Raw genomic sequence first — 18,102 nt, forward strand, 5'->3', positions numbered from 1 at the left:
TTTCCGAAAAACAGTAATTTATAAATATAATTCTCTTTATCTCAAAGTATCAAAAATATGTACCTTTTAAAATGGAAAAAATAGAGAAACAAAAGATTAAAGTGGAAATAAATAGACATTTTACATTATGTGTTTCCTGTATTACAAGTCTTATTGAACAAGAATGGTTTTTGAAACATAGAATTAGAGTGTAAAATGCCAATCACATAAATCATTAAAGGCAAAATGGTGTGTGATTCAAATAAAATCACACACCATGTGGTTTTGAGATTTTACTGTTTTTCTAAAAATATTTTTATTCATTTACGCTTGCAACATATAATATATTCTTCATGGGAAGCTTGCATTTTAAACTAAGATGTGTAGAAATATGCGCCAACTATGCCAGGAATGTAATCACATACTGCAAAAATTTACCAATAGAAATGAAAAGGAGCAAAACAAAATACAGTAAATATATCTCAGTAAGACTTTGACTCATTAATGCATGATGTAAAAAAGTACAGTCAACCAATTATGTTTCATTAAAAATAGTTTCTAAAAAGATCAAAAACATAACTAATCTATTTGAATTTTTCTTAGGGCAGTTTTGATTTAGCTATTTTCTCTGCTAAAACTGTAAAGAAATAAATATGCATCTCACTCTTTTCAGAAAAATATTTGACAGATAATATATTTAAAGAAGCAAATATGCACATGTGAATATATTCCCTTTGACTTACAAAAAATAAATTACAGTTAAGCATTTTAAGAAAATGAATTTTAGTGTTTTAGACCCTTGAAATCTACATTTCTTAAAACCTTAAATTCTTTAAATCAGTTGCCCAAGGAGAAAGCACTATACTTTCACCAAAAAAGTAAACAATAATGTTTAATAAAAGTATTGTTCTCTAAATTTGTCTCATTCCGACACTGAGGAAAACAAGATTAATAAAGTTTGCAAAGGATACATTTAACCTGAATTTAAAATGAGTGAGCAAAGTTACTCTCCAACCAACAGATTGTATGTAGTGTATATTCATACAAATTAATTTTCCTCTTGGTAATATTCTCAGTTTATCTACTCAGAGCATGTTAGCAGACTTTACCAGTAATCTCTATTAGGGAATACGTGGTCTTAGAGCTGGAAACAGGAGTATCTAACATTCAAACTGAGCTGTGCACATTATTAATTTTGATGCAGTTAAAATCTGCTTTTTTCCCTCTTGTTGTTTGTGTTGGTTCATTCCCAAAACAAACATAAAAGCCAACATCATGAAGATTTTCCGCTAAGATTCTTTGAATTTTATACATTTTTAAATATACATTTTCTGTATGATTTAATTCCTTGTATGAGGTTGATACTTGTCCATAAAACATCTTAATTCCTTTTTCCATTCTTTTTCCTTCTCCTCCCTCCCTAACTCCTCCATCTCTAGAGTTTTAATTTTTATATTTAGATCTTTGTTGCATTTTGTGTGATTTTTAATTAGGCACAGGCTCAACCTTATTCTCTGAACATGAGCATTAAATTTTAGTGATATCATTAGTTGAAAAACTTTTCATTTCTCAGTGCATGGTTTTGGTACCGTTTTGACAATAATTTGATCATATTGTAAGGATTTATCTCAGTGATCTCTATTCTATCCAATTGGTCTTCTTGTCTGTCTGTATGATATTGGGACATTTTTGGTTACTATAGTGCTATAGTAAATATGGAAATAAGAAATCTAATATACTTACCTTTGATCTTTTTCAAGATTGCTTTGGTTATGTGAGGTCTTTGGAGATTTTATAAGAATTTTAGCATGAATTTTTCTATTTCTTCAAATACATCAATGAAATTTAATAGAGATTACATTGAATCTATGAATTAGTTTTGGTTATCTTTTCATCTTAGTAATATTAAGTATTTCCATCCATGAACATAGAGTGTGTGCTATTTATACTTAGTTTATTCTTTAGGAATTTCATTTTTGATGTTATTTTAAATGGAATTTGTCAAATTCTTTTCTAGATTAATATTGTTAGCATACAGAAACTATTTTATATTTGTGTGATGATTTTGTATGCCAAAAGTTTTTTGAAATTAGTTTTTAGCTAATTGTGTGTATGTGAATATACTTGTGGGTTATTTATATATAATGCAATGTCACTTATAAAAAGATAATATTGATGCTTATTTTTTGTTGCTTATCCACGCCTAGTACTTTCAATGCTATGTTAACAGAAATGTAGATATCTTCATCATGTTCCTTATCTTGAGGGAAATTTTTTAAACCATTGTTATGTCTGATATTAGCTGTAGGTTTTTCATATATTATACTGTTTTATTAAGAAAGGTTGATGCATTTTGTTAAATTTTATTAATTAATTGATGTGTTCATTAATCTTCATTCTAGCGATACAGTATATAATATTAACTGATTTTCAGATATTGAAACTTTCTTATGTTCTGAGATTAGCTACTTCTTATATTTATAATACATTGCTGAAAAGTATTTCTTTTACTTAAGAGAATTTTTTATTTATATTCATAAGGAATGTTGATGTATTGTTTGAATTTTTCATTTAGTGACTTTGCCTGGCTTTGGAGTTAAAGTAATTTCAAGTGCTTCTCAGAAAAAGTTAGAAAGTATTCTTCACTTCAATATTCCTTGCAATTTTTGAAAATTACTGTTGTTAATATTTTCTAAATGTTTCACAGTATGTACAAATGAAATCATGGTAGAAGCTTCTTCTTTATTGGTAGGTTTAAATTACAGATTCATCCTTCATAAACAGTTTTTACTTCTAGCAGGATGATGTTTCTAGAAATTCCATCATTTCACGTATGGTATTGAAATAACTGGAAGGCAATTCTTCAAAATCCATTTATTCTGCAATATTTTCCTCATAACTCTGCTGTTTTTTCTTGGTTGCTTCCAAGTTTTGGCAATTATATGTAGCAATGCTCTTATAGATAAAAGCACTCTAAACATGTAGATGATAGATAGATAGATGACAGATAGATGAGTGTAGGGCATAAATGTTCAGCATCTTTAAGCCTTAACTAAACACTACAAAACGTCAAAGCTTTATCACATAGTAAAAAAATTGTTTTCCATATATCAATGTTATTGTGTCCTTGTACCAAGTAAGAATGAGAGTTCCTGTTACCTCATATCTTTGCCAGCATTCAGAGTTCCTATGTTTTTGTTTCTAGATATTCTAGTAAGTGTATTATGATTTCTCTGTACTGTTTTACATTTTCCTCAAGACACAAGCTGTGGAGCATGGTGTCATATATTTAGTTTCCATATCTGTATCTTCTTTGGAGCTAAATTCCACTCCAGTTTTAAAAATCAGGCTATTTTCTTACTGTTTATTTAAGGAACATAGAAATTTTATTTTATTAAAGTAATATTTTTCCACTAATTGCATATAATGCACTTTGCTTATTGTTGAAGTTTTAGTGGTCTTTTTGTATTTTACTTTATCCAAAATGATTTTTGCTAGTATTTTCTCTCATCCGTGGCTTTTCTTTTCATTCTCTTGACACCAAAGTCAAGCTTAAGAATTATTTCTTTCATGAATTGTGCCTTCCATGTTCAAGGCATATCTCACTCTGAAGTCACTTGGTTTTCTCCTTCGTTATCTTCTGGTAGTCACACAGTTTTTCACTTGATGTATCATCCTTGTGATCTTTTTTGAACTGATTTTTGTAGAGAGTGCGAAATGAGTGTGGAGAGTCTGTGAAATGATTCATTTTTCTGCATGTGAGTGTCTTCTTATTTCAGGATCATTTATTAAAAAATTATATATTCTCAGTTGCATTGCCTTTGGTCTTATAACAAAGATTATTTGACTCTGTTTATGTGGGTCTATTTCTGTGCCCTGTAATCTGTTCCATTGATCTATTTGTCTTTTTTTATTTCACCAAATACCATGCTGAATTATTTCACTTTTAGTTACTGTTTTCATGAAATATCTTTTCTCATCATTTTTCTTTCAAACTATCTGTACAGCTTTATAATAAATCTTAAAGTCAAGCAAGTCAGTTTACAAAATTTGTTTCTGTTCTTTAATTTTATTCTGGGATGTTAGCCACTCTATAAAAATACTAGAATCAGTTTGTCATGTACATGAAATAACTGGCTGGCACCAAGTGTCTATGTCTTTGCAAGTCTTTCATCTGTTTTTTTTTTTCAATTATTTATAGACAATTTTCTGGTTATTACTGTAAGAAGTATTTCTTGAATTTGTCTCGCTCATGAGTCAGCACAAACCAAGCTGGGCCTGGGAGGAGTTACAAAAGGAAATTTGCCCTTCCTGTGAGGTGATACAAGCCATGCAGGTCCCAGGAGGGGAAACAAGAAGCCAATGGCCCTTCCCATGAGTTCTCAGAAGCCATGATGGTGGGCAGAATAACACGAAGCCAATTCACCCTTCTTGTGAATCAACTAGCACGTTGGTTGGGAGATAAGAACACCCCCTCCCATCTACCCCCACCTTCCAAAAGCACCTGGCTGATTCAGAGGACAGGGTGAATTGATAGCAGCTGAGATATCAAAGCAACTTAAATCTTGCATTGTTTGATTGATCTGTAAGCCTAAGGCCATTAGTCTGAGCATCTATTAAGATGCTAACAATACTCAATATAGCAAATATGGCGGATTTCCTTCTATCTTGTTTTTGAAATCTAATACTGTTGTCACTCTATTGTTTTGTTCCATTTTATTTTGTTTTATTGAAAGTTTTGTTTCTATTGGTTTTATTCTGTTCTGTTCTGTTTGATTTTATGATTTTATGTCTGATAGTGTGAACATCAATTTTGAAGACACTAAAAGACATTATTTAACCATTGCTGATTTCCTCTTACCCTGTTTTGAAAACCTGCATCACTTGCACTGTTTTGTTTTGATAGGCTTTATTTTGTTTTATTTTCATTCTTTTTAAAATATGTTTTCATTCTTTTGTTTTGATAGATTTTCTTCTGCTTTGTTTTGTTTAATTTTATTATGTCTGATGGTGTGGACAGCTATTTTGAAGAAGATATCGATATTATGGCATCCATTGTTGATTTCCTAGTATTTTATTTTGTATTGCTTTCATTGGTCTTTTCTGATTAGCTTTATTCTGTTTTGTTTGGTCTGGTTTTATTCTCTTTAAAATAAAAAATTTTAAAGAGTATTTTTTGCTTCAACCTGTCAATATTTATTTCATATATTTTTAGGCTCTGATGTTTGGTTCATTTATATTATGTTTATTTTTCTTATATCTCATTAATCAATACATAATATATTCGGTCTCTTGTAACAAAGAGACATTTTCTATCATATACCCAGCTCACTTTTTGCGTGGAGTATCATTTCTCATTATTTCTACTTCAAATAATCTGTGTCTTTAGTCTTAGTATTAGCATTAGTCCTTTGTGGTCAAAATAAAACATACTTTTTAATACAATATATTAGAAAGGAGGAAAGGAAAGTTGCTGCACAAATGGGCACAAAATTTCTCATTTGAAAAGACTATAGTGATGGTTGCATAAAAAGTAATTCTGGAAATTCATGGAATCCATTCAAACATTTGAAGTAAATGTAATTAATTAACATGCTTGAGTGTCAAAATAAATGATAAAACAAAAACAATAAATGTCCTAAACTAAGAAATAAAAATATAATTATGTTGAAGCATAATAAATTTGTACACAACAGGATTCATTTTATTTATGTAATCACAATTATTTTTCTAATAGATTCTATACATTATTTCATTATCTAGAGATAAAAATTCTTGAAGTTTTAATATGTTTAAATTCATCCTTATTTTTGTTCCTCATCAATATAAAATAAGCAATTCATTGACAAAAAAGCTAGTCATTTCAAATTGCCTTAAATGTTTTCTTTAAATCTGTTATTACATAGCCCTCATTATAAATGCAATTATTAGGAACAACTAACTTTCCAATAAAAAGTAGAACAGCTAAATTCTCTACTTCATAACTTATTGCATTCCAATGTTTCAAAGAGTGAAAACAATGCAAAGAATAGTAAAATTACAAGAAAGTATATAAATAATTATTCAGTAATTTTTGAAATTGCATAGTAGTAATAAGATATTACAAAGCTGTTTATATTAAAGTAACATATGTCAACCATAAATAAAAAGAGAAGAGATATTCTTAGTGGCATTTGGAGAAATATGTTAAAATGAGAGGAAGACTGTTAATACCAACTAAATTTTAAAAAAAATATCTGAAGCAAAACCATTTAAATAAAGGAAAATGACATATTAGTAAACAAATGAGAATATGTTCTACCTTCTAAAACTCAAGAATATTTTAATATTATAGTGATTCAGTTTTAGTCACTAGAAATTACATTAAGTAAACCTAATGTTTATTTTAAATCAAATATTTGCAAAATATTTCTCAGAATAGTGTAAAATTTATGACAGTATAGTTAAAATTTTATTTTCAGTGTTAAAATTGTAATATAATTTGATTAAGAAATTATTTTCCTAGACATTTTTGGTAAAGAAACACAATATATGAAAACTAAACGAGTACTTTAAGAAACATCAAAAGATGAAATTGTGAAACATTTTCCATCAAAATAATACTCATGATAATCATGTAAGCACACACAAAATGTAACTACAGTAGTTTTAGTTAATTTTCTCTTGTTGCTGAGATACACAATGTCCAAAATTAAAGAAAGAAAGATTGATTTAGCTCACAGTTTGTGGAGGTTTTAGTCCATAATTGGCTGGCTCCAAAACAGGGTGGCATCTGGCCGAGGGGCAACAGTTGGTGGTGGCAGAAGGCAGCAGAAGCAACAAGAGGGGAGCGAGAAACAAGCCTCTTTCTGCCCCTTTTATCTTATTTGACGCCTGGAATGAAGGCAGTGCCAATCCAAACAGTGGACTCATCCAACCATCATCCACCCTTACTCCCAGCATGAATCCAGGACTCAGTCATAAGCTCTAGATTTAGCTACCTCCAAAAAAGTCCATCTAAAAGTGTGTGAGGATTTGAGGGGACCTCTAAAGAGAAACCAAGCAATAGTAGTAGCTCTTATCTGTGTAGGATATGTTTCCAAACCCACGGTGGATGCCTGCAGCCATGAATTGTCCAGGACTTTATATACAAGCACTGTGGCACTATTTAATCACTCTTTTATATAACTAAGAAGGTGGCTGAGTAACCAACTAGCTGACAGCATGTAAAATACCAATCAGATGAACCAAAAGATGGTTCATGTTTCCGGAGGAATGAAATAAAACAGTAAGATGTTTGATTAAGCTGCTCAACTTAGAACTTATAAAGTATATTCTGAAGTTTTCCATATACTTTTGAGCTACAGTTGAGTACTATATACCACAAAAAACAAAATTGCAGATAAGGATCAGTATGGTAGTATAACACTCAGAGTGAATACAGGACATAAAATTAGATGACTATGGAACCAATAATACTTGTATAAAACAAAGGAGGAAGATCATCTGCCAAAATACATCACCATCTATAACACTGGCCTTGATATTAACTTTCTTAATTTTGTATATGAAACTATTTTCACCTAAAGGTAGCTTTAAAATTAAAGGTTTTAAAATCCTCAGAATATGTTTGCAATGATATTTCCTACATAATCACAATAGTGTAAAACATGAATTGATTTGCTACTACAGGTCTTTCTAAGAGTAAACAGATTTTGTGTATTTGCTATTTTTGTAACATCTGATACCATTTTTCTGACTATAAGAATGTGTGTTAGAAGTGAATGAGTTATGTTGGAACCTTTTTAAAATATAGAATGTAAATCCTTGGTTGTGAGTAGAGCCGCAAACATGAAAAAAGTAGTCAGTAAATACAATGACCCACCTAAGGATTTGTCAGCTAAGAGATTACACCATAAGATAGGGAAAAAATATAGGACACAAGGCAACATGCAAAGAATTTCACAAAGGTCAATTTAGAGTAATTTACTCAGAATTACTGTCAATGAAAATTAGGAAATTCTGAAAAATGGTTTAAGAACTCTTTTGGTAACCGTATATTTTATACCAGCATATTGTCATTAAGTTTCTGATAAGCACACATTATGACAATTATATTTGGGATATTCATGATAAAAAGGATAAGTGGGCACTGCTATGCTTTTGTAAGATGCAACTTATACTTTTTTTGGGTGAGCACCATTGTAGATTGTTGCTAACTGGCTCTTAAATGAACATAGACATTATTATGTTGGGTTAGGTAGGATAGGAGAGCAGGTTGTTACTATTCGATAGACTCTGATGCACTTGCAGACAAAGTGCCAATGAAGAAAGATAGGCTTCAGCATTTCTTACCTTAGAAGCTTTCCAATATGAGTAACAGGTAAACCATGATATGCTATCACAGTGAGTCTATGAAGTGATGCGTATTCCAGCTCACTGAATGTAGCCATTTTTCAGTGATTGTAAACATGGTTCAAAACATTGTGTCACACATGGATAAATGAATACAACTTATCTGCCAATTTAAGGATCTTCTGACCATACTAGGGATTGAACCCAGGGCCTTCACACTGAGTTACACAGTCAGACTTTGTATATTTTTTATTTTGAGACAGAGACTAGCTAGATCACAGTGGTGGATTAACTAATGGTCAGTTTGCAAAAGCCAGCTGGACTGAATGAGTGTGGTGCAGGGTGTGACCTGAGGATTGCTGACAACAACATCAAAAGAGAACTGGAGGGAAGATGGTGTGCAGCTGATTCTCCTGGAGAAGCTTGTCACACTGATTTTCATAAGATGAACTCAGCTGTTTCAGTCCTCAGAGGAGTTTAGGACTGTGCTCTCCCTGATGATGGCTCTAGTTCTTTTCCCAGGATCTCTGATCTTTACCTTGAACATCGCATCCTGGCTCCAGTGCAGATCCCTCATCCTGATGGCACAGATCTTTCATTCCTCTGTTGGAGACTTTGTAGCTTTTGCCACTGAGCTCTGGGTCTTTCCAGTGCTGACACTTGACACAGACTTGCACCGGACATTGTCTTGGGCTCTAGGCCTCCAGCTGGACTCATGCAGCACACTGCTATGGGGTACAGGCTCTCAGCAGGATTATCTGGGTCTTTAGTATGTGGATAGATTTTGTGCATTCTTTTGCATTTGATTCTTTGAATGAATATTATAAATTAATTGTATAAATTAACTTGTGCTGCATTAAATCTTTTCCCTTATAAACCCTGACTACAGAATTCACCAAGTTGCCCAAGCTGGGCTCAAATTTCTGATCATTGTACCTGAGCCTCCAAGACTACAAATTTAAAATTATTTAACTAGCCAAAAAATGTAAAATATGCAGTAATAGTCCCTTTGTAAAATGCATGTACAATTTTGTAGGAAAAATGAGTTTGCATGATGCCATAATAAAATTTAGAAGTATATAAAATTTGTCTCTATCTTTAAATTTTAATATAGTCCTTGTATATTGCTGTAGTCACAGTTGTACACATAAGAATTTGTAAATATAAACAGTGCCTACCATAAAATTTAATAGTGGAACTTTCCACAGTCCTTTATACAAACATTCTTGGATATTCTTTAAAAATTAATTTTTTTATTTTAAAGGTAACTTATTAAACACATAAAGCTTTTGGTATATAGTTATCATAACAATAAAGAAGGGAAGGAGCTGAGGCAAAGTAGCACGGGAAGAGTGAGAACAGTTGACATTTCTGACTGATGTTTAGACCTCTGAAAGAGACATGGGTTCATTAATGTTTGGGTTTCCCCTAAATCCTTTAACATGGCAATCTTTCTTTTCAGGCTCTTTAATTCCTCTGCCCCACTCTACTCAGCTTAGTGTGTGAGGCAGCCCTTTCCATAACCATGGATGACAGAAAACTGAATATATCTTTCCTTTGTCCTCCTGCTTGTTCAGATGTATTTCTACCTTCATCTATTGAAATCACCTTTCCTGATTAAAGAAAAGAAGGCGGTGGAGGAAGAAAAGAAGGAGGAATTGTACCTTTGCTCAACTCCAATTGAACTACATTATAGATTATATTTCATTTTAGTTTCTTCTCAAATCCATGGCTCTCATTTTTATAATCCAATCATTTGTCAACATCACAAGCTATCTAGTGCACCATATGGGTCAGGGCTGGCACCCCACCTCTTCACTGCTGAGAGTGTCTGCTGCTGCTGACCTAGCACTGTGCCCGGTCAATGCCTTAGCCACAGGGAACAGTTTTCTAGAGCTGAAGTTCTGCCTGACAAAAAATGCAAATCTTAGGTCCTGTTGATGGTGGCACATTCTGTAAGGAAATGCAACTTGAGTTTAGAGTCCTTCCTGATAGACCCTAAGGTCCGTCACCTGGGGGTTAGTTTGTCCCTCTTCCTTACTCTGTTTTGTCTTTCCACATGGGTGTACCTTCCAAGAGGACCATGTAGCAAACACCTTTCTCTGTGGCAGATCCTCCTCCACATCTAAGATAGTCCCAGTGTAATCCAGTACAGGCCCAAAGGTGGTATCTTGGAGACAGACTGCTTGCTGTCTGGAAGACACCGGCGATCTCAACACTGATAGAGGAGTTGATAACATTTTATTTGAATTGATTAAATCTGTCTATGATATTGGGAACATCTGTCAGGGAGAAACAGATGAGGTTTACATTGCATTCTCATAGGAAAATTTCAGAATAGTTATCTCTTGGTTAAGCAATGCCATTTCCAGGAAGCCTCAGTACTACACTATAATCATACAGTGGTGTGATCACAGCCCCTGCCAGAGAGAGAAATTCATATTTGCACAGAGCCACCGTCATATTTGGGTTCCAAATAAATTCTACATTCTGGAAGACTTATGTAAAAACGGTTACAACGTCTGGTAAGTACAGCTGGAATTATGCCTGAGAAGAGTCTGAGGCACAAGAAAGCTACCTAGGCTGGCATACAGACTTCTATCTCCTTACGGCTCTGGGACCTGCTCCATTTCACAAGCCTGTAAGTATAACACAGCGGGATAGTCTTTGATGGCTACCCCAACAGTTGTGAGACAGAAGGAAAATGTGCACATGGAAAGAGGAACTAAAAAGAGGGGAAGAGGGAAGGAATTAAGGGAAAAGAAAAATGAGAATAGAATGAAACAATGGACACAAAGGAAAGAGGGATTGAAGGAAGGGGAGGATGAATGGGAAAAAAGAAGGATCAAGATACACCAGATACAAGTACAAATTTCCTATGGTGAATGTGATTATTACATATATCTAAAATGCACTGATAAACTTAATTAATTAAAAATAAAAAGGCAAGGCCTTTGTTTAGAGGGATAAACTTACCATGCTATTACAAACTAAATATTGAGTATTAATCACAATCACTTTTTAAAAAAATATTATCCTAAATCAAAGCATTGTGGAAAAAATGCTCCCCAACTACAACTAGTATGCAGAGTATTCTAGATACTCACTGGTGCAGAAAGAAGGGACTTGTAATATCAATACACACAGACTAACTGACAAAGGTGAAAGAATTAGTTGATAGTAAGGGATCTGGAAGGAAATGATGTCGCAAGATTCAGCACAACAGGTCCAAGGAAATAATGGGACAAGTGCATGCAGTGGTTCAGGAGTTTTGTATCAGCCCATCTTTGGGAAGCCAGCAGCACAGCCCTGTTCACAGAGACGGATTCACCTTCCACTGCAGCTGAAGGTCTGTTCTGTCACCCCCAGAACCAATCATGAGCTCCCAGGATAGTGCCAACTGTCCCCGTCAAAACTCACTGTCTGTTTGGTGATGGACTCATGTCACTGGGTCCTGGTCACTGTGGTGAGTCATGAGTTCATTGAGACAGCAGCCATCACATTGTGGGCACAGATTGCTTTTCCGGCTCATAAGGCCTCGATGTTGTAGGATTTACACATTGTTTTCTGAAGATCTTAACCTAATTCACAGCAATGACCATATTTTATAAGAATGGAAGTAGTGGAGAAGGATCACAGCAAGAGGATACAGAGGGTTATTCAGCACTACCTCGGCTAGAAGATTTGAGGGCACAATAATGCTGCGGCCTCTGGAACCATAACCAAAGGGCTCTCTGGGGACAGTACTTCTAGAAGATACCATTAGCAGCATTTGGTACATACCTGAATCTCTAGCTACAATAAAGTCGTGTATGCCTAGGGGATAGGCCACACGAGTCAGGGAATGAAGAGATTAACAATGGTCGCTAACCACTACTCTTGGTTAGATGTGTGGGAAATTTGGGCATGTACCATCGACATTGGGTGCATGGAAATTTGAGGTGCTCTATGTTTGCTGCTCATTCTATGCATGTGTGCCAAGACACCGACCGGTAACAAACAGAATGTCATATATCAGGAATAACTGACTGTATGTACGACAGAAATTATGAGGAATACAGAGAAGATTTATTTGATCTTCAGTAACTCCACCTAATGTCATTTTATGTTGATAATGCTAGATTTAACAAAAAAAAAAAAAAGAAAAATAAACAAAATCACTATCCGTGGTGACAGGATTAGCTCTTGGGGCTGATAGATTAGTGCAGTGGACAAATCTCCTGAATCCAGAAATATCAGAAAGTGTGCTCCACCAAGGAGCAAATCTGAAACAGACAATGGATGATGTTTGTCAAGTATCAGGTTGGCATCAGCCATAGCAATGGGTTTGGTTATGGCCTCACCAACTCGTTTCTAATTTCCTGCAATACAAGACAGAGGTAGAATCCCTAAGAATTGCACCTGGGTGGGCCCCTTACCACGAGAAACACGCAGAGCATTCTTTTTTTTTTTTTTTTTTTTTTTTAATCGGTACCAGGGATGGAACTCACGACCGCCTACTTGCAAGGCAGGCACTTATGCCACTGAGCCACTACTTGCAAGGCAGTGCACCAGCCCCTGCAGAGCATTCTTGACTCTGGATGTATACCGTACCGTGGTGAGTGTCTCACTAATCCAATCTTCTCAAAACTTCTGTTCTCAAAAGCTTCTAGAAGTACCATGTAGTGAAGGCTCACTCCAAGGAATACATTTTTTAACACCAACCTTCGACAGTTTGTATGTCCTAGACATGTGTTTTAAGTAATATATTCCTGGGAAATTTTCATCTTAACATGTTAGGTTTTGTCCGTAGCTCCTTTGCTCCATCTTCTGAGCAGTAGATCTGGAGTAACAGTCAAGTTTTCCGCCAGTTGAACTGCCTCTAATCTATTAATTCTACTTTCCACAGATCTCGTAAGTGTCTAATGTCATCATTACCTTTGTATGCCAAGCTATAGTTTAGGCTAATTGCTCCCTTGGATGTCGACTGTGACTTCCAATTGAATTTCTCTCCTCTCTTTTTGACTATAAGTCCTCTCTGTTCTCTCGTGAAACAATCTTGTTAAATAAAAAATATCCTTAAAAATACAGCTTATGCTTAAAGTTGTAACCGCATCTTCTGACAGTGTCCTTCCAGAGCACCAGGCTTCAGCCAAATCGCTAACCCGTGAGACAGTCACAGGGCCTTTTCCCTCACTTTCATGCATCTGGCTGTCTATTCTGCCCAATCATCTTGCTTATGCATTTCTCCCATTCTGGCTTGTTAACATCAAATTTTAATTTTCAGTCACACCAAAATCATACACCTTCAAGGAAACCCTTTTGAAAATAAACCACAGACTGGACTAACTGCATTTTTAAACTTCTCTATAGCTCTTTGTATAATAGAATTAAAATAAAATATTTGTATTTATTATTTTCAAGTAATTAGTGATAATACCCTTAATGATTTTTGTAAAAGCATTTTAAGGTAGCCTTTTCCACACTGAGTTGTTTCTCATTCCAAAGTGTTAGTGAGAGCACAGGGAATTCAGTCTTCAAATCTAAACTGTACCTTGTAGGAAGATACAGTGCGGAAATGTGTTATTATGTTATATATGAAGAAAAAGGAGAATAACTAGTTTATTTCCCTTTTGACTCTAGAAGCATAATCAGTCTTATGGATCCTACAATCATGTTAATAAGACAAGAGTAGAAAGATGCAGTTGTGTAATTAAGCATCATCATGCCTGAGGCCTTGGTTTCACTTTATGGCACACAAGAATATTTTTCTACTTGACAAAAATGGAACATGCTGAATACTTGCTAATAAAGGGGAATTTGGAAAGAGAATGATGCAGACAGCTTATCTCTGTAGGTCTACAGCGTGGGAGCAGAGTAGGAAACCCTTGAGTGTCACTAAAGCAGATGGAAAAGCAACTTGGGTGCTGTAACCTGTCACCTAGCATCAGGCAAAGCTTCAGAAGGGGGCGGTGTCACACACATTAAATATGTGCAAGAATCAGATGATACATGACCATCTTGCAGGGTTTATATATAGTAAACTAAATAATCACGACAGAAGTTTTGTTCCATGTTGTGTCATTAAATATAAAATTACAGTTTAATATTTTTAAAGCTTTTTTACTTTAAGACTATGTGATAAATAAAAAATTAAGATTATGTAATGAAAAATTAATTAATGAATCTTAACATTTCAACAAGTTAATGACGAGTCTATAGATTCACAAAATGATTTTTGATTTGCACCCATGCACCGTGGAAACAGCAACACTGATTTCATAAAAGTCAAAGGCTCAAATATTCACATATTTGATACACTGATTGTTACTTTAAAAGGAAATCACTCTCCCAAGAAGATGTTTTGATACATTTAGAAAAGGTTTGTTTATAACTCATCCTTCATAAAACTTTTTATTTAAATCAAAAGACTCCCTGTTAAATTGGTTAATTTCTAGTTTTCTTGTTGATGTGTTAAATTAAAAGCAGCGAAACAAATTTTTAGCTAATTATTTACTGTTACGTTTGGGAAAGTAGATTGCCTCACAACATTCTTGTAGCTACAGGAGACCGGCTGTTCCTCTAGCAATTCAGAGGGGAGAGAATGTTTAAAGACACTCCTACTGTGGCCCTTTTCAACACTGAGCCCTGACAGTCTTTAACTCATCCTCAGTGATGCCGCCAGTTGTAACTATTCCCAGTATATCTGTGATGCGTTTTAAAGCCAGTAGCTTGTTCTACTTTGAACATCAATCATGAAAAGTGTGCATGGGCCCTTTTAAAGTGAAAATCAAATGTTAAATACAAATAACCCACAGAATAAAGCTTTACATAATAATATAGTATATACAAATCAATCGAAACTTAAAAAAAAAAACAAAACAAAACAAAAAAAAAAACAAAACTTTTTGAGACAGAGTGTCAGGATACAGTTCAGGCTGGCCTTGAATTCACTTTATAACCCAGGCTGGCCTCAAACTCATAGCTATCCTCCTGCCTCAGCCTCCCAAGTGCTGAAATTACAGATGTGAACCACTACACCTGGTGAGAATTATCCTTTTTATATTGTCTGCTTTCTCTCTCCTCCTCATCCTCCTCTTCCTCCTCCTCCTCCTCCTCCTCCTCCTACTCCTGCTCCTCCTCCTCCTTCTCCTCCTCCTCCTCCTCCTCCTCCTCCTCCTCCTCCTCCTCCTCCTTCTCTCTCTCTCTCTCTCTCTCTCTCTCTCTCTCTCTCTCTCTCTCTCTCATTATTCTTTTGTCTGGGGAAATTCTTCCTCCAATTCATGTGACAGCTATTTAATTCTCACTTTAAAAGGCTCTTTCAATCAGGGACATAGCTCAGTGTCACAAGCACTTCCCTGGCAAAGGCAAGGTCCTGAGTTCAATTCTTGTTACCAAAATAAATCAATAAATAAGGTCTCTTTCAAATATAACTGCTTTAGTGTCTTCTAAAAGCCTTCCAGAACACTTAATCTGCTGAAGGATAAAATATATAAAACTTCCAAAGATATAAGCATAGGCAAGGAGTTTTTGAACAGATTTCTGGTGGCACAAAATATTACAAATAATCAACAAGCACCAAGAATCATATCAAATAAAAAAAAAAGATTTCATGACAAAGGAAACCACCAACAGAGTGAAGACAAAGCGTACAGAAGGGGAAAAATTTGCCAACTACTCCTCAGAAAAGGGACTGATATCTAGGATATATACAGAATTCAAAACATTAGATCACTCAGATATCAAGGCCCCATTAAAAATGAGCATCTGAAATGAATAGACACTTTTCAGATGAAGAAGTACAGATAGCCAATAAATATATTTAAAAATCGTCAGTATTTCTGGCCTTTTGAGAAATCCAAATTAAAACCACACTGAGACTCCACTTCCCTCCAGGAAGAATGGCTATTTTAAAGAAATTAACCAATAACAAATGCTGGAGGGGCTGTGCGGAAGGAGGAAGAAGGAGCTCTTTATTGTTGGTGGGAATGTAAACTAGTGCAACTACTATGGAAATCAAGGTAGAGATTCCTCAGAAAACGGAAAACAGCAATTCTACTGATGCGGCTAGTGCCCTTCAAGGTGCCTTCCTGAAAGAATTAAAAAAGAAATCATATTGCAATGACACATCCATATCTGTGTTCATAGAAGTACAAATTATAATAACTAAACCTTGGAAGCAGCCTGTGTGTCTAGCAACAGATGAACAAATAAAGAAAATGTGTTAATTATACAGGGTGGAGCACTACTCTGCCATAAAGAAGGGTGAACTTGAGTCATTTATGACAAAATGGATGCACATTGAGAGATGAGTGTTTTGTTTTGTTTGAAACAGGGTCTCACTGTACAGTCCAAGATAGCCACGAACTCATTATGTCGTCCATGCTGAATTCGAATTCCTCTTAATTCTGCTGCTTCAACCTCCAGAGTGCTGGGATTACAGGTGTTTGCCACCACAACTGGTACCACAATCTTAAGTAAATAAGACACGCAAGCTTAAATATTGCCTAGTTTCTCTCATATGAGAATCCATTACATAGACAAATTTCAGGATAAAGACAAGAATGAGAAACAGAAATAGCAAGAGAAAGAGAGAGAGAGAGGATGAGAGAGACAAAGAGAAAGAGAGAGAGAGAGAGAGAGAGAGAGAGAGAGAGAGAGAAATTTTAACCCAGCATGGACAGTGTATCTAAAAATGTACCTTGATACAGTAGAATTGTCTTATGTGTTTTATGTTCTTTGGCCTATTTGACTCTTTGTTAATCTGCAGATATGACATTTTTTATAATGAGCTCATAAATAAGTGAAGATGATGGTGGAAAAGGGGGATGAAGGGAAAGAAGAACAAAACAATAACCTTGATGCGCTATGTACAAGTATCAACTCCCTGCCGTGAATGCAATCCTTATGTACTGTGAATATGTACACAAATAGAAATTCAAATACATTGTTTCCTCTCTACCTCATTCATTCCTTCACAGCTCTAACTGAACTGTGTGTGTAACTGTGTGTGAACTGTGTATGTAATCTGGGCTCTTTCCACTGTGTGTCCCTCCACTGCACAGAGAGCTTAGGCTGGTCTCACCAACTCATTGATGCATTGCTGAGTCTTAAGAATAGCCGCAGTGCAGCAGGCACACAAGGGATCTTACCTTTGTAAAAGACATACATTAAAACAGAATAAAATTCACAGAAAAGCAAACAAAAAAAAAAGAAGCTTCTTTCATTGTCTGTTATTACATGATTGTTATGCTACTGGAGGCAATACATGGGGAGAAGTGAGGAAAACAGAGAAAAATGAAAATTGATAAAATATTGTGAATTGTCCCCCTTTAGAATGGGCGTGGTATAAAATAACAACTCCTGGGTTGCACAAACCCTGTGGCGTTCTCTATACAGCTTAGAAGAGAGGTCAGTTTCTGACTGAACATTTCTTGTCACCTCTAGTAAGTTTAATTTGTAACACTTGATGTATAGTCAATTTAAAGGAAGGAGAAAAAAATAAAGTTGAAACTAATAATAATGTCTGATGAAATTTCTGAATATTTTCAAAATCTAGCATGAATCTCAAAGCTTATTAATAAGGAATCATAAACCAGACTCTCATTACTGGAGGTTTTTCATGCACCATTGATCTTGGTTGCTTTTACCTTCCTTAGCATGGAGGAATCCAAAAATATGTTCTCATCAGAGACACATTTTATATTAACTAAACAATGTCCCCATGAAATATATTTTGAAATATGACAATATATAATTTTAGAGTAAAATATTCATGAGTTTATGGAAAGTACTAAGGTATTCAGATAC

The 18,102-nt window shown here is 34.7% G+C and overlaps 1 protein-coding gene across 7 annotated transcripts in view; it reads right to left on the reverse strand.

Annotated features, from left to right (window-relative positions):
* Positions 1–18,102, reverse strand: part of Sntg1 (syntrophin gamma 1) — a 774,196-nt gene that overhangs the window by 25,136 nt on the left and 730,958 nt on the right. The gene's annotated exons all lie outside the window — the stretch shown is intronic.

Source organism: Cavia porcellus, unplaced genomic scaffold (assembly GCF_034190915.1).
Source record: "Cavia porcellus strain 051 isolate PalLab524CR breed Dunkin Hartley unplaced genomic scaffold, mCavPor4.1 scaffold_11, whole genome shotgun sequence".
NCBI classification, from domain to species: domain Eukaryota; kingdom Metazoa; phylum Chordata; class Mammalia; order Rodentia; family Caviidae; genus Cavia; species Cavia porcellus.